Source organism: Pseudophryne corroboree, chromosome 11, assembly GCF_028390025.1.
Source record: "Pseudophryne corroboree isolate aPseCor3 chromosome 11, aPseCor3.hap2, whole genome shotgun sequence".
NCBI lineage: Eukaryota > Metazoa > Chordata > Amphibia > Anura > Myobatrachidae > Pseudophryne > Pseudophryne corroboree.
Window position 1 is genome coordinate 134152112 of NC_086454.1, and position 20475 is coordinate 134172586.

The 20475-nt window shown below is 50.5% G+C and overlaps 1 protein-coding gene across 3 annotated transcripts in view; it reads left to right on the plus strand.

Annotated features, from left to right (window-relative positions):
* Positions 1-20475, plus strand: part of GPHA2 (glycoprotein hormone subunit alpha 2) — a 289765-nt gene that overhangs the window by 108244 nt on the left and 161046 nt on the right. Inside the window, exon 1 of one of the 3 annotated variants that reach the window (XM_063946135.1) lies at positions 19956-20126. The exons of the other annotated variants lie outside the window; for them this stretch is intronic. The gene's annotated coding sequence lies outside the window, so the exon portion shown is untranslated. Of the gene's footprint in view, positions 1-19955; positions 20127-20475 lie in introns of those variants that run through there. 3 annotated transcript variants of the gene reach the window in all.

The following is a 20475-nucleotide window of genomic DNA, read 5'->3' on the forward strand; positions in this document are numbered from 1 at the left end:
GAGTCCGGGTGTCGGCATTTCCGGACTTTGCAGCGGACGTTCAAAAAGATTGAGCTCAGTTTCTTCCCATAAAGCGACGTCTTCGTGACCTGAACCTATCCTACTCGATGCTGTTTCCATCTAGGTTGCGTGTGATAGCAGACGGGGAGACCAAATTCTTCGGCTCGCCCAGGGAAGCAGCATCCTGGCTGGACAGATATGCTCCGGGGGCCCGCCAGCTGGATCCAGACTGACATCGGGTCGTCCTCCCTTTTATGGGCCTACATTCTGCAAGTATAAGTCCAGGGAGCTCCCTCTCGTTTAGTGGTTCTGGACTTTGCTGAGAAGAGTTCTAAACGTATAAACGTACAAAGGTTTAGGTATTGGGGTTGTTTGATCTGTACGCCTAGTACAGTGTTGCCGTAGGCTTTGGGATCTCCAGGGCTAGAGTTCGGTTAGGGATATGGGTATGCCACAGTTCGGGGAGGTATACGGGGTGGGGGGATGGTTTGGGGCAGTTGTTGGCCCCTCAGCAGTTTTTCTTCTGTTTTTTGTTTTGTATTTACGAAGCCTATATATTTGCTATTCGGAGGGTGTGGTAGATTCGCATGGTTTTCAGGGGTTTGGTTCGGGGTCCGGGGCCAGCGAGAGACACGATTACCTGAGTGGAGGGCGGGGTGGGTGGGGGGTTGATTGGAGCGCTGTACCCCTGTTGATGACTTGGCCGACATGCCTCCCTTAAAAATCTTGGCGTGGAATGTCCGGGGCATCAACAACAAGGTAAAGCGATCCTTAGTATTTAAAATGATCAAGAAATATGGCCCGGATATCATTTGCCTAAGTGAAACTCATTTGGAGGGAAACAGGCTGTTGTCGCTCCGCAGGCCTTGGGTGGGGTGGGCATATCATTCCTCGCACTCCTCTTATTCCCGAGGGGTGTCGGTAATGATTAAGAGGACCGTACAGTTCGAAATGATAAGGGTAAATACAGATCCACATGGTAGATACGTGTTCATAGAAGGTAAATTATTCTCACGTAATATTTTCCTATTGTCTGTGTATGTTCCCCCCCCCTTTTCATATGATGTCCTGCAAAAGGCCGCCTCATTTGTTGCCTCCTCCCCCCACACCCCTGTCATCTGCCTGGGGGACTTCAACGCTGTGTTGGATGCCTCTTTGGACAGATGGAGGGCTCCTCGAGATCAAGGGACGGGGGGTGGTTTAATCTCATCTGGATCTAAATTTGCAGATTTTCTAGATAGTATGCAGTGGGTAGATGTCTGGAGGATTAGGAATCCTGGTCTTCGGCAATACTCATGCTACTCGGGTACACATGGCTCTTTTTCCAGAATCGACCTGGCCCTGGTCTCACCTGGGCTTCTGCCTGGTGTGACGGGTGTTCATTACGAAGCACGGGGGGTGTCCGATCATTCGCCCCTGGTGCTCTCAATAGATGGGGAATGTCAGAGGGGACAGTCATATTGGCGGCTGCACCCATCTTGGCTTGCCCAGCTGGGCGACTGCCCGGATCTGGTGTCCACATGGGAGGGATTTTTTGCGGTTAATGTGGGATCAGCCCCGGCCCCGGTTGTTTGGGATGCATTTAAAGCACATTTGCGAGGCACATTGATTGGCAAAATTGCTGCCTGCAAGGTGGCTAGTAGAGCAATGGAAAGACAGCTTGAGACAGAGTGTAGGGATCGGGAGACGCGATACCTGACTGAGGGCACCCCCGCGCTGAGGGCATGCTGGCTGGTGGCTCAGGAGGCCTGGCTGGCTCACCTCGCAGACAAAAATGCACGTTCCCTTTTGTTTAGGGCCACTAACATCTATATGCAGGCGGACAGGCCAGGTAGCTTGCTGGCCCACTTAGTGCATTACGATCGACCTGGGACCACAATAGCGCAGCTGATTGACTCCGACGGCTCCTTGGTGGATGCCACTCCTGACATGGCACAAATGTTCCGTGGTTACTTCAGGGAGGTATACGATAGTCGACTGACATGTACCATGGAGGAATTAGACCTGTACCTGACAAATATTCCCCTTTCTAGACTCTCCCCCGAGGCCAGGGACGCCTTGGAGGCGCCTCTGACCTTGGAGGAAGTGACGTCGGCGGTGGGGGCGTCTCCTGGTGGTAAGTCCCCGGGTAGCGACGGCATCCCCGCCGAACTATATAAACAATATATTAAGTTCTTTGGTCCTCAGCTGCTCAACACGTACGATGAAATGTTTGCCGCTAACAGCCTTCCTCCCTCAATGTCCGAGGCGATTCTCATACTGCTTCCCAAACCTGGTAAGGACCCCAAGCTGCTGGAGTCCTACAGGCCGATATCCCTTATCCCCACTGATGCCAAAATCTTGGCGAAAATTCTTGCGGTCCGGCTCAACCTAGTGATTGAATCTATAATACACCCGGATCAAACAGGCTTCATGCCTGGGAAATCCACATCCATTAACTTACGCAGGCTATACACCATTTTGCAGGCTCCTCGAGACTTCCCCTCGGACGCGGTTGTGGTCTCTTTGGATGCAGCCAAGGCGTTCGACAGCGTCGAGTGGCCTTACCTGTGGGGAGTCCTGAGGAGCATGAGCTTTGGCCCAAACTTTATTAAATGGATTAAACTGCTATATCAGAATCCACGAGCCAGGGCCCTGGTAAACGGCTATATTTCCTCCTCCTTCCCTTTGACACGGGGCACCAGACAGGGATGCCCCCTCTCTCCTGCCCTGTTTGCCATAGCCATAGAGCCCCTCGCTTGCTTGATCAGGTCGCAACCGGACATTGAGGGAATAGGTACGGGTTCCTGTACTGATAAAATAGCCCTTTATGCGGACGACCTGCTATTGTTCCTTCGAGACTATGCGGTGGAGATGCCCGCTGCACTGCGGGTCATCGAGACCTTTGGTGGGTACTCGGGACTCCGCATAAACTGGTCTAAATCAGTTATTATGCCCATTATAGGTCCCCCCCCTCAGGTACCGAAAATGGCCCTACCGCTGGGTTGGACAACCCAGTTTAAGTACCTCGGGATTCTAATTACTAACAACCCAGCAGACTTTGTGCCCCTAAACCTTGACCCTCTTGTACAAACAATAGTGCGCAAATCGAGAGCTTGGTGTAAACTACCACTGACAATGACGGGTAGGGTCGGCCTCATTAAAATGGTAGTTCTGCCTAAACTACTATATGTTCTATTGCAGTCCCCAGTATACATCTTCCCAGTCTTCTTCAGGAGACTAAATAGTGTCCTGACGTCCTTGATATGGGCCAACAAAAGACCTAGAATAAAGTGGACCACTCTCACCAGACAGAAAAGGGACGGCGGCCTGGCCTTGCCCCACTTCCAACTGTACTACTATGCTGCTCAATTATCGCATATCGGTATGTGGCTCCAAGGAAGGGAGGGGGCGGAGCTGGGCCGGGCGTTCCTTCGGTGTTATTACCCGGATCTCTCCCCGGCACAGGTCATGGTGGGGGGTATTCCTTCTAGACTCTCACCTCCTATCATCTTTCAGGCAATGAAGATATGGCTGGCATTAAGGGGCATGCTCGGGTATGAAGGTATCGACCCGGATACTCCCCTATGGCACTCCACACTGCTTAACGAACTGAGGTCCCTAGAGGGCAGGGAGGTATGGGCTCCATATTCGATAGTCTCGCTGTCCCAGTTATACGATGACGGTACATTGAAATCATTTCAGCAACTGAAGGAGGAGTTTGGACTCCCAAACTCTCACTTGTACAGATTCTTACAGCTCAGGCATGCCTTGCAGGCGCAATTCGGAGATTCCCCCCCGGCGCTCTCCCCTTTCCCCATAAAAACATTTCTTACTTCACTGGGTCGAGTTAAGGTGATCTCCTTCACCTACTCGTACCTTCTTCAAACACTACATGCGGACCCGCTCTCGAATCTTAGGGGAAAATGGGAGTGTGACTTGGGTCCCATGGACGGGGAGGACTGGGAAGGAGCTCTGGGTAACCCGAGCCAGGTCACTAAATCGCTGCGGTTTCAACAGATACAGCTTTTCATTCTGCATAGATCATACATGACACCGAGCAGGCTGGCCAGATTCAGGTCTGATAGTACTGATGATTGCCCCAAGTGCGGGGCTGCTGGAGGCACATTCTGGCACCTCATATGGGAATGCCCAATGCTGCAGGTGTTCTGGGCTGGGGTCGGGTCGATTCTGGAACATACGGGAATATCGAGAGGATTACTGACTCAGAGATTTTGCATTTTGGGGGTGGGCGACTCTGACTCTGGGTCCCGATGGGAAGGCATGTATGCCCGTAGTGTGTGCGCGCTTGCAAAAGTGTGCATCGCGCGGACATGGATGGCCACGCGTCCCCCCACGATACTTGCTTTCACAAATTTGGTAAACGATACCCTATTAAAAGAACGCTATGTATATATGAAATATAATGCTCTCACCAGATACGAGAAGATATGGTCTCCTTGGATCACCTCCACATACTCCTCTCTTGCCCTTCAAAGTTAGAAGGCATTGGCTCTCGCTGCGGAGGGGTTGTTTGGGCCCCAGGGCGTCGGGCCGAGCTTTTTGTCTCCCTGAGTCTCCCCTTTAATGTAGCTGGTTAACTATTCAACTGCCACACCACACCATGTATATCTTAGCTTGATTAGGCTTGAGTTTGTTATAGAGGGTTTAGTTTGGGGGTAGTGGGGTTGTGGGCTATGTATGGCCCATTAGATGAGAAATCACACTAAAAAGTGTGGGGAGAAAATATCTAAAATGTTAAGTATGTGAATCAAGACCTGTATACAGACATCCAATATTATGCATAATGCGGGATGACCGCACGGGAATAACAACGCGGGGAATGTCAGTCATACAAGTATACCGTTATAATGGAAAATAATTGAATGTAAACAGAGATTGACTCAGAATTTTGTGATACTCCAAATATGTTTCCCAGTGTAAACTGAAATGTCTGTATCTTTATTATGATGTGGAATAAAAATTACTCTATTAAAAAAAAAAAAAAAAAAATTATTTTCTATCGCCAGAAAAACGGTCAGGCAAATGCATCTTTGGTTCAGGGACTACCTTTGGGGAGGCTCGCAAAAGATCTTCCTGCGACCTCACCCGAAGAGAAAGATCCTGAACCATCTGAGTAAGTTCTTGAATCTGATTGACTAAGAGCTGGCCAGGGTTTGGCCCTAAACCTGTCGGATTCATGAGGCCAAAATTTTTTAACAAAAACTGAATGAGAGGAAAAAATTAAAGCCCTGTTTAATTTTAATTTTTTGGTATGGCCGGTAATAATGTTATGATTCCAGCACTCTGGTCTGAGGAGATCTTTTTGCGAGGACCGGAGCACTGGAACGAAATGCTGGGGAAGGGAGCGGGAATGGAAAATAGCCCCTGGCGCCCTAACTCCGTTGTCTCACCCGTGCTGTCGGAAATCCCCTGCGAGACTATGGTTGCTTGAGCCCATGGCAGCCGCGTTTGAAGGGCGGATTATGTCTGCCCAACTCCGATGCCCCCCCAGGTCTTAATGAGAGACAAAGGGAAATCCGAGACAGGGTGATAACAAGGGGCCCTCTGACTAAACAACCAGGCCCGGGGCTACAAGCTAACTTAAAACTAGAATATGTGCGGAAACACCGCCAGGGAAAAGGACAACCAAAACATCCACTTGTCCACTTCTCCTACCCAGCACCGCCGAGTTCCAGAGAGGACTTGTGGAAGCGGAACCCTCCGCAAATGCTCCAAAAACAGAATATATAAAGATAAAGCGGCTGAGCCGCAACACACGGCAGAGCCGCAACTCACGGAACACCACTCGATATACAAAGGTGATCAGTCAGGACAACTGGGGACCAAACGACTTCCTGGGATGAGATGACAACTCCCGAATACAGGACTTCTGAGGACAGGAATGACCGGATACAGCAGGACTGGAACAGACTCTCAGCAAACCAAAGCAGCATGCAGGAAGCTATTACCGGCGTCTGTGAGAAGTACTGGGAAGGTATTTAACAGGGAGTCTTCCAATCAGCTGCTTAGAGCCTGATTGGGAATAAATGCCGTGCAGCTGCCTTGCTGCACGGCCAGAGGACAAGTGTGTGTGCTTGTTAATTAGGCCCTGCAACGGGGAACGCGGTCCGCCCGTGGCGTCCCCGTTGCTAGGGTCCATGCGGCTCAGCGCGCCCGGCGTCTAGCGTTGCTAGGGAGCCGGCGGCTGAACGCGCACGGCGTCCCTAGTTGCTAGGCGCCGGGCCGCGCGGACATGCGGACCCCGGCGCCTAACAGGTAGGGGGGGCACACTACATACAGCACAGTACAGGGAGGGAGCACACACTACATACAGCACAGTACAGGGAGGGGGAGCACACACTACATACAGCACAGTACAGGGAGGGGGAGCACACACTACATACAGCACAGTACAGGGAGGGAGCACTCACTACATACAGCACAGTACATGGAGGGAGCACACACTACATACAGCACAGTACAGGGAGGGAGCACACACTACATACAGCACAATACAGGGAGGGAGCACACACTACATACAGCACAGTACAGGGAGGGAGAGCACACACTACGTACAGCACAGTACAGGGAGGGGAAGCACACACTACATACAGCACAGTACAGGGAGGGAGCACACACTATATACAGCACAGTACAGGGAGGGAGCACACACTACATACAGCACAGTACAGGGAGGGAACACACACTACATACAGCACAGTACAGGGAGGGAGCACACACTACATACAGCACAGTACAGGGAGGGAGCACATACTACATACAGCACAGTACAGGGAGGGGGAGCACACACTACGTACAGTACAGGGAGGGGGAGCACACACTACATACATTACAGTACAGTACAGGGAGGGGGAGCACACACTACATACAGCACAGTACAGGGAGGGAGCACACACTACATACAGCACAGTACAGGGAGGGGGAGCACACACTACATACAGCACAGTACAGGGAGGGGGAGCACACACTACATACAGCACAGTACAGGGAGGGGGAGCACACACTACATACAGCACAGTACAGGGAGGGAGCACACACTACATACAGCACAGTACAGGGAGGGAGCACACACTACATACAGCACAGTACAGGGAGGGAGCACACACTACATACAACACAATACAGGGAGGGAGCACACACTACATACAGCACAGTACAGGGAGGGGGAGCACACACTACATACAGCACAGTACAGGGAGGGGGAGCACACACTACATACAGCACAGTACAGGGAGAGAGCACACACTACATACAGCACAGTACAGGGAGGGGGAGCACACACTACATACAGTACAGGGAGGGGGGGCATACTACATACAGCACAGTACAGGGAGGGAGCACACACTACATACAGCACAGTACAGGGAGGGGGAGCACACACTACATACAGCACAGTACAGGGAGGGGGAGCACACACTGCATACAGCACAGTACAGGGAGGGGGAGCACACACTACATACAGCACAGTACAGGGAGGGAGCACACACTACATACAGCACAGTACAGGGAGGGAGCACACACTACATACAGCACAGTACAGGGATGGAGCACACACTACATACAACACAATACCGCACAGTAAAGGACCTCTCCACGAAGGGAAACTAGACGCGTATGCGTCTAGTTTCTCTTCACAGCGGCAGCGGGCAGCGGGGGGCACAGCAGCAGCGGATCTTGCCCTGGTGCGGCGCCCTCCGGATGGCGCCCTGCGCCCTCCAAAAGGCGGCGCCCCGGGCAAAAGTCCTGCTTGCCCGTGGCAAGATCCGCTACTGCACACTACATACAGCACAATACAGGGAGGGAGCACACACTACACAAGTAGTGAAACACAGACACAGGGGACCAGCACAGCGGAATCTGTCCCAGTAGCCCATCCACCCCTGAATACATACATAGTAACTACATTACATACATAGCCACCACATTATTACATGAATAGCACCACATAACACGAATAGCACCACATTACATTTATAGCACCGCACTACATGTATAGCACTGCATTATACAAATAGCACCACATAACACGAATAGCACCATTTCTCTTACGTCCTAGAGGATTCTGGGGACTCCGTAAGGACCATGGGGAATAGGCGGGCTTCGCAGGAGACATGGGCACTATAAAGAAACTTTAGAATGGGTTTGCACTGGCTCCTCCCTCCATGCCCCTCCTTCAGACCTCAGTTAGATCCTGTGCCCAGAGGAGACTGGGTGCTTTCAGGGGAGCTCTCCTGGTTTCTCTGTAATAAAGAATTTTGTTAGGTTTTTTATTTTCAGGGAGTCCTGCTGGCAACAGGCTCCCTGCGCCGTGGGACTGAGGAGAGAGAAGCAGTCCTACTTCAGTGATAGGCTCTGCTTCTTAGGCTACTGGACACCATTAGCTCCAGAGGGATCGGAACGCAGGTCTCACACTTGCCGTTTGTCCCAGAGCCGCGCCGCCGTCCTCCTTGCAGAGCCGGAAGATTGAAGCCGGGTGAGTATACGAAGAAAGAAGACTTCACAGGCGGCAGAAGACTTCGGATCTTCACTGAAGTAATGCGCAGCGGTAACGCTGCACGCCATTGCTCCTGCACACACACAGGCACAGATGGGTGCAGGGAGCAGGGGGGGGCGCCCTGGGCAGCAATATTCCTCTTGGCTGGCATTATAGGTATAATCAAGCTATGGCAGTAAGATATACAACCCCCGCCAGGTTATTTGGTATTTTGAGCTGGACCGAAGCCCACCGCTGAGGGGGCGGAGCTTGATCCCACAGCACTAACCAGCGCCATTTTCTCCACAGCACGCTGCTGAGAAGCTGGCTCCCCGGACTCTCCCCTGCTGAACACGGTGACAGAGGGCTTTGAAGGGGGGGGGGGGGGGGGGGGCACATAATTTGAGCGCAGTCAATATATTTATATGTAAAACAAAAAAGCGCTGTGTATTGCTGGGACTTGTGTTTCCAGGGTCATTGGCGCTGGGTGTGTGCTGGCATACTCTCTCTCTCTGTCTCTCCAAAGGGCCTGGTTGGGGGAACTGTCTCCAGATTAGGGATTTCCCTGAGTGTGTGGGGTGTCGGTACGCGTGTGTCGGCATGTATGAAGCGGAAGGCTCTTCTAGGGAGGAGGTGGAGCAAATGAGTGTGGTGTCTGTCGGCACCGCCGACACCTGATTAGTTGGATAGTGGAATGTTAGGGGGAAATACAGGGAGTCAATCCCTGCCTTTCAAGATACCGCAATCCTCAAGGATCCTGCTGATCGCAGGCAAGAGACTACGTTGAAGTCAATTTACACACATACTGGTACATTACTCAGACCAGCGATAGCGTCGGCTTGGGTTTGTAGCGCTGTAGCAGTGTGGACAGATACCTTGTCTGCTGAAATTGATACACTGGATAAGGATACCGTTTTATTGACCTTGGGTCATATTAAGGATGCTGTCCTATATATGAGAGATGCTCAGAGAGACATTGGCCTACTGGGTTCCAGAGCCAACGCCATGGCGATTTCTGCTAGGCGAGCCCTGTGGACCCGACAATGGGGGTAATTCTGAGTTGATCGCAGCAGCAAATATGTTAGCAAATGGGCAAAACCATGTTCACTGCAGGTGGGGCAGATATAACATTTGCAGAGAGAGTTAGATTTGGGTAGGGTGTGTTCAAACTGAAATCTAACTTGCAGTGTAAAAATCAAGCAGCCAGTATTTACCCTGTACAGAAACAAAACAACCCACCCAAATCTAACTCTCTCTGCACATGTTATATCTGCCACACCTGCAGTGCACATGGTTTTGCCCAATTGCTAACAAACTTGCTGCTGCGATCAACTTGGAATTACCCCCAATGGACGGGTGATGCCGACTCAAAGAAGCATATGGAGGTTTTGCCTTACAAGGGTGAGGAATTATTTGGGGACGGTCTCACGGACCTGGTTTCCACAGCTACTGCAGGTAAATCCACTTTTTTACCTTATGTTTCCTCACAGCAAAAGAAAACGCCACATTATCAGATGCAGTCCTTTCGGTCGCATAAATCCAAGAGAGTGCGGGGATCTTCCTTTCTCGCCAGAGGTAAGGGTAGAGGGAAAAAGCTCCCAACTACAGCTAGTTCCCAGGAACAGAAGTCCTCTCCGGCTTCTACAAAATCCACCGCATGACGCTGGGACTCAGTGGGGGCACGTCTTCGACTTTTCAGCCACGTCTGGATTAAATCACAGGTGGATCCCTGGGCAATAGACATTGTTTCCCAGGGTTACAAGCTGGAATTCGAAGAGGTGGCTCCTCGCCGGTTTTTCAAATCGGCCCTACCAGCTTCTTCCCCGGAGAGGGAAGTAGTTTTAAAGGCAATTCAAAAGCTGTGTCTTCAACAAGTGGTGGTCCAGGTGCCCCTGCTTCAACAGGGGACAGGGTACTACTCAACCCTGTTTGTGGTACCAAAACCGAATGGTTTGGTCAGACCCATTCTGAATTTAAAATCCTTAAACCTATACTTGAAAAGGTTCAAATTCAAGATGGAATCGCTCAGAGCGGTCATCGCCAGCCTGGAGGGGGGGGGGGATTATATGGTGTCCCTGGACATAAAGGATGCATACCTTCATGTCCCCATATATCCTCCTCATCAGGCGTTCCTGAGATTTGCTGTACAGGATTGTCATTACCAATTTCAGACGTTGCCGTTTGGGCTTTCCACGGCCCCCGAGGATTTTCACCAAGGTAATGGCGGAAATAATGGTGCTCCTGCGCAAGCAGGGTGTCACAATTATCCCGTACTTGGACGATCTCCTAATAAAAGCGAGATCGAGAGAACAGTTGCTGAATAGCATGTCACTCTCCCTGAGGGTGTTGCAACAGCACGGCTGGATTCTCAATCTACCAAAGTCTCAGTTGGTTCCAACAACCCGTTTGCCTTTCTTAGGCATGATTCTGGATACGGAACAAAAAAGTGTTTTTCTCCCGATGGAAAAGGCCCAGGAACTCCAGACCGTGGTCAGGGACCTGTTAAAGCCAAAAAGGGTGTCGGTCCATCAATGCACTCGAGTTCTGGGAAAGATGGTGGCGTCTTACGAGGCCATTCCATTCGGCAGGTTCCATGCAAGGACTTTTCAGTGGGACCTTCTGGACAAGTGGTCCGGGTCACATCTACATATTCATCAGATGATCAGCCTGTCCTCCAGGGCCAGGGTATCTCTCTTGTGGTGGCTGCAGAGTGCTCACCTTCTAGAGGGTCGCAGGTTCGGCATTCAGGACTGGGTTCTGGTGACCACGGACGCGAGCCTCCGAGGCTGGGGATCAGTCACACAGGGAAGAAACTTCCAGGGTCTGTGGTCAAGACAGGAGGCTTGTCTGCACATCAACGTACTGGAATTAATGGCCATATACAACGACCTACGTCAAGCGGAGACTTTTCTTCGCGACCTACCAGTTCTGATTCAGTCAGACAACGTCACGGCTGTGGCTCATGTAAACCACTAAGGCGGAACAAGGAGCAGAGTGGCAATGCAGAAGCCACCAGAATTCTTCGCTGGGCGGAAAATCATGTAAGCGCTCTGACAGCAGTCTTCATTCCGGGAGTGGACAACTGGGAAGCAGACTTCCTCAGCAGACACGATCTCCATCCAGGAGAGTGGGGACTTCATCAAGAAGTCTTTGCATTGATTGCAAGTCAGTGGGGACTGCCTCAAATAGACATGATGGCGTCACGCCTCAACAAAAAGCTCCCGAGGTATTGTGACAGGTCAAGGGACCCTCAGGCGGTAGCGGTGGATGCCCTAGTGACCCTGTGGGTGTTCCAGTCGGTCTATGTGTTCCCTCCTCTTCCTCTCATCTCAAAAATATTGAGAATCATAAGACAAAAAGGAGTACAGGCAATTCTCATTGTTCCAGATTGGCCTCGAAGGGCCTGGTATCCGGAGCTACAGGAAATGCTCACAGAAGATCCGTGGCCTCTTCCTCTCAGAGAAGACCTGTTGCAACAGGGGCCCTGTCTGTTCCAAGACTTACCGCGGCTACGTTTGATGGCATGGCGGTTGAACGCCGGATCCTAGCTGACAAGGGCATTCCGGATGAGGTCATTCCTACTCTGATAAGGGCTAGGAAGGAGGTGACAGCGAAACATTATCACCGTATCTGGAGGAAGTATGTGTCTTGGTGTGAGACCAAGAATGCTCCTTCGGAGGAATTCCATCTGGGCCGTTTTCTCCACTTCCTACAGACTGGAGTGAATTTGGGCCTAACATTAGGTTCCATTTAGGTACAGATTTCGGCCCTGTCTATTTTCTTTCAGAAGGAATTGGCTTCTCTACCAGAAGTCCAGACTTTTGTGAAGGGAGTGCTGCATATCCAGCCTCCTTTTGTGCCCCCAGTGGCACCATGGGACCTTAACGTGGTGTTACAGTTCCTTAAGTCTCATTGGTTTGAGCCTCTTCAAACCGTGGAATTAAAATATCTCACTTGGAAAGTGGTTATGTTGTTGGCTTTGGCGTCTGCAAGGCGAGTGTCTGAGTTGGCGGCTTTATCTCACAAAAGCCCCTATCTGATTTTCCATGTGGACAGAGCTGAGTTGCGAACTCGTTCTCAATTTTTGCGTAAGGTGGTTTCCTCTTTTCATATGAACCAACCTATTGTGGTGCCTGTGGCTACGGGAGATTTGGAGGATTCCAACTCCCTGGATGTAGTCAGGGCCTTAAAAATTTACGTAGCCAGGATGGCTCGAATTAGGAAAACAGAAGCTCTGTTTGTCCTGTATGCAGCCAACAAGGTTGGCGCTCCTGCTTCTAAGCAGACTATTGCTCGCTGGATCTGTAACACGATTCAGCAGGCTCATTCTACGGCTGGATTGCCGTTACCTACTTCGGTGAAGGCCCATTCCACTGGGAAGGTGGGATCTTCTTGGGCGGCTGCCCGAGGCGTCTCGGCTTTACAGCTTTGCCGAGCGGCGACTTGGTCGGGTTCAAACACTTTTGCTAAATTCTACAAGTTTGATACCCTGGCTGAGGAGGACCTCATGTTTTTTCTCAATCGGTGCTGCAGAGTCATCTGCACTCACCCGCCCGTTTGGGAGCTTTGGTATAATCCCCATGGTCCTTACGGAGTCCCCAGCATCCTCTAGGACGTAAGAAAAAATAAGATTTTAAACTGTTAGGGTCTCCTGCTCTGTGCTGCCACGTCGTCATGGCAACCGGGAGACAAGTGCTAGCGGAGTAACCTGAGCGTAGCTGATACTCCGGTTCGGGTCTTTTGCTGTGCAGTGGTTACAGGCTCTGTGCATGGCAGGGGATCCGGTGCTGGTTTTTGTGCTCACAGTCTGAGGTCTGAGTGGGGCGTGGACAGCACCTGCTATATAAACCCTCTTCTCAGGTTAGGCAGAGTCAGTTCCTGAAAGCTAGCTAGTACTGTGTAAACTTTGTATTTGTTTGTTGCTTACTGCAAATAGGCCTTGGGATTTGGTATTACACTCTACCAATCCAGACCTAGCAGTAAGACTGGAGTCAGTCGTTTAACCTGCTGGGGTTCTTTTGCTACTCTGTGAACCTAGCAAGTTTGCGGCTGTATTCTCAGACTTGCCTGCCAAAATCCTTTCTCACTGTGCAAGGTGTTCAGGTGTCAGTTTAGTGGCAGTAAGCTGAACCAGTGCACTGCAAGTGAGGACTAGGATTGTGGAGACTCTCCTTGTGTCTATTATTCCATCTCTGACCAAGGAGTTTACTGCCACACCCGTTGGTAACCCTTTAGGGTTTTGCTGTTGCCCTTAGCAACAGCATTTCGGGTTCTCTACGTATTAAAATTAAATCACAACATCTCGCTTCTTTCCATCTGAGCATTCCTAATACTAGGGAGACACCCAGTTTCTTAGCCTTTGGGCTTCTCTGTTCACTTTGTGTTTATTTTGTTACCCTATCACCTTCTATGTATGTAATGTCATATTCCCCAGTCTGTCTGTGAGTTCATTTGTTTTGCATCCCTCTCCGTTCAGACACCAGTACATTCCTGCTGGCACTGGTGTGCATAACATATTCAGCAGCCTAATACTCCTGTTAAAATTTTGTGGGAATATGGAGCATACCCCTCAAAATACTTTGCAACAGGTGGTCGATCAGGTGCAGGTCCTGACTCGACAATTTAATGATTTGTCCATTAAAATGCACACCTCGCAGGCCGCTGGCGGAGCTCCCGCAGCAGCAGTGCCTTCAGGGGTTAAGGAGCCGAAAGTAAATCTCCCGGATCGTTTTTCTGGAGATCGCTCGCAGTTCTTTTGTTTCAAGGAGAGCTGCAAGCTATATTTCCAGCTTAGGCCTCAGTCTTCTGGGTCGGAGATTCAGCGGGTGGGCATAGTGATTTCCTTGCTACAAGGAGACCCACAGGTCTGGGCATATGGGTTGCAGCCTGACTGTCCGTCGCTTAAAAGTGTTGATGCTTTTTTTACGGCACTGGGCATGTTGTATGATGACCCTGACAAGACGGCCTCAGCCGAGGCTCAGATTTCGATCCTTAAGCAAGGGCGAAGGCCAGTTGAGGTTTATTGTACGGAGTTTCGGAGGTTGGCCCATGATACCCAGTGGAATGACCCAGCCCTGAGACACCAGTACCGAAGAGGTCTTTCTAACCAGTTAAAAGACCAACTGGTACAATATCCCTTGCCTGATAGCTTGGATCAGCTCATGCAGTTATCCATTCGGGTGGATAGACGGCTGAGAGAGCGCAGGCTTGAAAGGGAGACCGAGGTTTCCTTCTTTCCCAAGGGAACCTCAGACTCTGAGGAATTTTCCGAGGAGCCTATGCAGATTGGGGCTACCCGCCTCTCCTCGCGTGAGAAGACGCGGAGGAGACAGCAGGGGTTATGTTTGTACTGTGGGGATAAAGGTCATGTGGTAGTATCATGCCCAGAAAAGCCTGAAAACTTCAGGGCCTGAGGGTGATGGGAAATATCCTGTCAGGCCAGAAGTCAGAATTTCCCAAGAAGACTTTTATCATTCCGGTGACCTTGAAGATCCTCGGTCAAACTGTCAAGACTGAGGCCTTTGTGGACAGTGGGGCCGACGGGGTTTTTATGGACCGCCAATTCGCCTTGAAACACTCTGTTCCCTTAGTACCCTTGGCATCGGAAATTGAGATTTGTGGGTTAAACGGGGAACCATTATCCCAGGGTGAAATTACCTCTTGCACTAGCCAGATTTCTTTGTTTATTGGAGCCACACACTCTGAAAAATTGTCCTTTTATGTGACTGTCTGTACTTTTGCCCCATTGGTGTTGGGGTTACCCTGGTTAAGGGCCCACAATCCTCAATTTGACTGGGTCTCTGGGGATATTCTTAGTTGGGGTACTGATTGTTTCAGGAGTTGCTTGAGCCTTCCAGTCAGGCTTTCGCAGCTAAGTTTGCCAGGATTGCCAGGATGTTATGCAGATTTTGCGGACGTGTTCTCCTAAAGAGTTGCAGAGGTACTACCTCCCCATCGCCCCTATGACTGTGCCATTGATTTGTTGCCGAATGCTAAGCTTCCCAAGAGCAGGTTGTACTCCCTGTCATGTCCTGAGACTCAGGCTATGGCAGAGTACATTCAGGAGAACTTGGCTAAGGGATTTATCAGACCTTCACAGTCTCCAGTTGGGTCGGGGTTCTTCTTCGTGGGTAAAAAGGACGGTTCGTTGCGACCCTGCATCGACTTCAGGGAATTGAACCGTATCACGATTAAAAACTCGTACCCACTGCCTCTCATTTCGGTCTTGTTTGACCAGCTTCGTACTGCCACCATTTTTTCTAAGATTGACCTACGCGGTGCGTACAATCTAATCCGAATAAGAGAGGGGGATGAATGGAAGACTGCCTTTAATACCCACTCAGGGCATTATGAATATTTGGTGATGCCTTTTGGGCTCTGTAATGCCCCGGCAGTCTTCCAGGACTTCATGAACGATGTGCTCAGGGAATATTTGGATAGATTCTTAGTTGTATACTTAGATGACATCCTAATCTTCTCCCATTCCCTGGAGGAACATCGGAAGCATGTACGCTTAGTCCTCCAGAAACTCAGAGACCACCGGCTTGGGGCAAAGCTGGAGAAGTGCGAATTTGAAGTTCAGCAAATCGCATTTCTAGGATATATTATCTCCCCAGAAGGTTTCCAAATGGAGGGTTCCAAGGTACAGGCAGTCCTGGATTGGGTGCAGCCCACTAGTTTGAAGGCGCTTCAGCGTTTCCTGGGCTTTGCGAATTTTTATAGACGATTTATCGCTGGATTTTCGTCTATAGTGGCGCCCTTGGTGGCACTCACTAAGAAAGGGGCAGATGTTGCTCACTGGTCTTGTGAGGCCAAAGCGGCTTTTGCCCATCTCAAAAGGGCATTTGTCTCGGCCAAGGTGCTGCGACACCCAGATCCAGAGCGTCCTTTTGTGGTGGAGGTGGATGCCTCTGAGATGGGTATTGGGGCAGTGCTCTCTCAGATGGGGGTGTCTGATAATCGCCTTCATCCCTGTGCTTACTTTTCCCGTAAATTTTCGCCTGCCGAGATGAATTATGATGTGGGTAACCGGGAATTGTTGGCTATTAAGGATGCACTCGAGGAGTGGAGACACTGGCTTGAGGGGGCTAAGTTTGTGGTCTCAATTCTCACCGACCATAAGAATTTGGCATATTTAGAGTCAGCGAAGCGCCTCAATGCCAGGCAGGCACGATTGGCTTTGTTTTTTGCTCGCTTTAATTTTTTGATAACATATCGCCCTGGGTCAAAAAACATCAAGGCTGATGCGCTCTCGCTGAGTTTTGCTCCAATCCAGGAGACCACCGAGGAGCCATTGCCCATTGTGTCCCCATCATGTATTAAAGTGGGCATTACCCAGGACCTCTTGTCATTAGTCCTTAGAGCACAGGAGCAGGCTCCTCCAGACCTTCCGATAGGTCTTTTGTTTGTGCCTCCTAGGTTAAGACAGCGGGTGTTCCTGGAATTCCATGCTAAGAAGTCGGCAGGTCACCCGGGTATTGCCAGAACTCGGGAGTTGCTATCTAGGGCGGTGTGGTGGCCCTCGGTGGCTAGGGATGTGGATCAGTGGGTTCGGGCATGTGACATCTGTGCCCGAAATAAGACTCCTAGAGGGGTTCCTGTTGGCCCATTACATCCACTCTCTATTCCATCTAAGCCATGGACCCACATTTCAATGGATTTTGTGGTGGACTTACCCAAATCCTCGGGGATGACAGCCATCTGGGTTGTCGTTGACAGGTTTTCGAAGATGGCGCACTTCGTTCCATTGGTTGGGCTGCCATCGGCCAGACGCCTGTCTGAATTATTTATGCTGCATGTTGTGCGCCTCCACGGGTTGCCACTTGATGTGGTCTCTGACCGCGGATCCCAGTTTGTGGCCAAATTCTGGATGGCATTTTGTTCCGATCTCCAGATTTCTGTCAGCTTGTCATCAGGCTACCATCCGCAGTCTAATGGGCAGACTGGAAGGGTGAACCAGTCCTTGGAGCAGTTCCTCAGGTGTTATGTCTCCAAGTGTCAGACTGACTGGGTTGCTCATCTGTCCATGGCGGAGTTTGCCTATAACAACGCGGCTCACTCTGCTACAGGGATCTCTCCCTTCCTTTATGTGTATGGGCATCATCCTAAGGCCAATTCTTTTGACCCCCAGGACTCCACGCCTGGTGGTTCCTCTGTGGTTTCGGTCCTTAGAGGTATTTGGAGGAAAGTGAAGAAAGCCCTTGTGTCTGTGTCATTAGTGACCAAAAGGGTTTTTGATAAGCGGAAAAGACCCTGCAGCTTCAAATTAGGAGAATTCGTCTGGTTGTCTACCAAGAATTTGAAGTTGAGACAGCTATCTCATAAGTTAGGCCCCCGGTTCATCGGTCCTTATAAGATCACTAGGGTTATCAATCCGGTGGCATTTCAGTTAGATCTACCCCGTTCTTTGGGTATCAATAAAACATTTCATTGTTCCCTTTTAAAACGGGCGATTAGTAATCCTTCTTCCAGTGGAAGACCTTCCCCTCTTCTGATACGTGGCCAGAGGGAGTTTGTTGTTGAAAGGATTCTTGACTCCAAGATGGTTCGGGGTCGGCTGTCATTTTTGGTGCACTGGAAGGGGTATGGCCCGGAGGAGCGGTCGTGGGTGCGCAGTTGTGATCTTCATGCCCCCAGACTGTTACGCTCTTTCTTCTCGCAGTTCCCCGATAAACCCGGTGGTAGGGGTTCTTTGACCCCTCGTCAGAGGGGGGGTACTGTTAGGGTCTCCTGCTCTGTGCTGCCACGTCGTCATGGCAACCGGGAGACAAGTGCTAGCGGAGTAACCTGAGCGTAGCTGATACTCCGGTTCGGGTCTTTTGCTGTGCAGTGGTTACAGGCTCTGTGCACGGCAGGGGATCCGGTGCTGGTTTTTGTGCTCACAGTCTGTGAGGTCTGAGTGGGGCGTGGACAGCACCTGCTATATAAACCCTCTTCTCAGGTTAGGCAGATGCTGCTGAATCTTTGTTGGTTAGTCAGTTCCTGAAAGCTAGCTAGTACTGTGTAAACTTTGTATATGTTTGTTGCTTACTGCAAATAGGCCTTGGGATTTGGTATTACACTCTGCCAATCCAGACCTAGCAGTAAGACTGGAGACAGTCGTTTAACCTGCTGGGGTTCTTTTGCTACTCTGTGAACCTAGCAAGTTTGCGGCTGTATTCTCAGACTTGCCTGCCAAAATCCTTTCTCACTGTGCAAGGTGTTCAGGTGTCAGTTTAGTGGCAGTAAGCTGAACCAGTGCACTGCAAGTGAGGACTAGGATTGTGGAGACTCTCCTTGTGTCTATTATTCCATCTCTGACCAAGGAGTTTACTGCCACACCCGTTGGTAACCCTTTAGGGTTTTGCTGTTGCCCTTAGCAACAGCATTTCGGGTTCTCTACGTATTAAATCACAACATCTCGCTTTTTTCCATCTGAGCATTCCTAATACTAGGGAGACACCCAGTTTCTTAGCCTTTGGGCTTCTCTGTTCACTTTGTGTTTATTTTGTTACCCTATCACCTTCTATGTATGTAATGTCATATTCCCCAGTCTGTCTGTGAGTTCATTTGTTTTGCATCCCTCTCCGTTCAGACACCAGTACATTCCTGCTGGCACTGGTGTGCATAACATAAACCTACCGGTAAATCTTTTTCTCCTAGTCCATAGAGGATGCTGGGCGCCCGTCCCAGTGCGGACAACATTCTACAAGACTTGTATATAGTTATTTGCTTGCATAAGGGTTATGTTACAGTTTTGTTCAGTCTTTGACTGATGCTGTTCTGTTTCATACTGTTGACTGGTTCGTATATTCCAGGTTATACGGTGTGGTTGGTGTGTGCTGGTGTGAATCTTGCCCTTGGATTAACAAAATCCTTTCCTCGTACTGTCCGTCTCCTCTGGGCACAGTTTCTCTAGCTGAGGTCTGGAGGAGGGGCATGGAGGGAGGAGCCAGTGCACACCCATTCTAAAGTTTATTTATAGTGCCCATGTCTCCTGCGGCGCCCGGCTATTCCCCATGGTCCTTACGGAGTCTCCAACATCCTCTACGGACTAGGAGAAAAAGATTTACCGGTAGGTCTAAAATCTTATTATTACAGGTTTAGCACCGCACTACACGTACAGCACCACATTATACGAATAGCACCACATTACACGTATAGCACCTCATTACACAAACTGCACCACATTACCTACATAGCCACCACATTACATACGTAGCCACCGCATTACATACGTAGCCACCCAGTGGCGGATCCAGGGGAGGGGCACACAGGCACGTGCCCCCCCCCCCCCCCCCCCCCGTCATTTTTAGCACTTTTATTTCTCCAAACGTGAGCAGCAGCAGCACTCCACTGCTGTCTCCGTCAGGAATATTAGAGCCGGCGGGCACTAGGACCCGCCGCAGCACTAAACAGCAGAACTTCCGAGAGCTCTGATTAAGAGCTCTCTGTGCAGTGTAATGACGGAAGGTGACTGAGAGGGGGAGCTGTTGCGCACATCCTACTGCAGCAGCCAGCTCCTCTCCTGCTACTGTAAAGCGGAGCGTCCTGTCTCCTCTGCCCCTACTTCAGCTTGTACTGTATGTACACTACAGTGGCAGTCTGGAGGAGTCTCTCACAGCCACAGTCGGTGCTGTGTCGAGCAGTGACTCATCAGCTCTAATTAAAGGTCAGTCTAGTGAGAGAGTGAGGGTGAACCCTGTGGTTGGGCAGGAAGTGTGTGTCTGAGTGAAAAATGTGACAGTCTGCAGTCATTGTGTGTCTGTGTGGGGGAAGTGACAGTCTGCAGTTATTGTGTGTCTGTGGGGGAAGTGACAGTCTGCAGTTATTGTGTGTCTGTGTGGGGGAAGTGACAGTCTGGAGTTATTGTGTGTCTGTGTGGGGGAAGTGACAGTCTTGAGTTAGTGTGTGTCTGAGTTGTGGGGGAGTCAGTTTTCAGTCTGAGTGTGTGTGGAGGAAAGGGCAGTCCTACAGAGTGCATGGGAGGGGGTAGTTTGCAGTTTGTGTGTGTGTGTGTT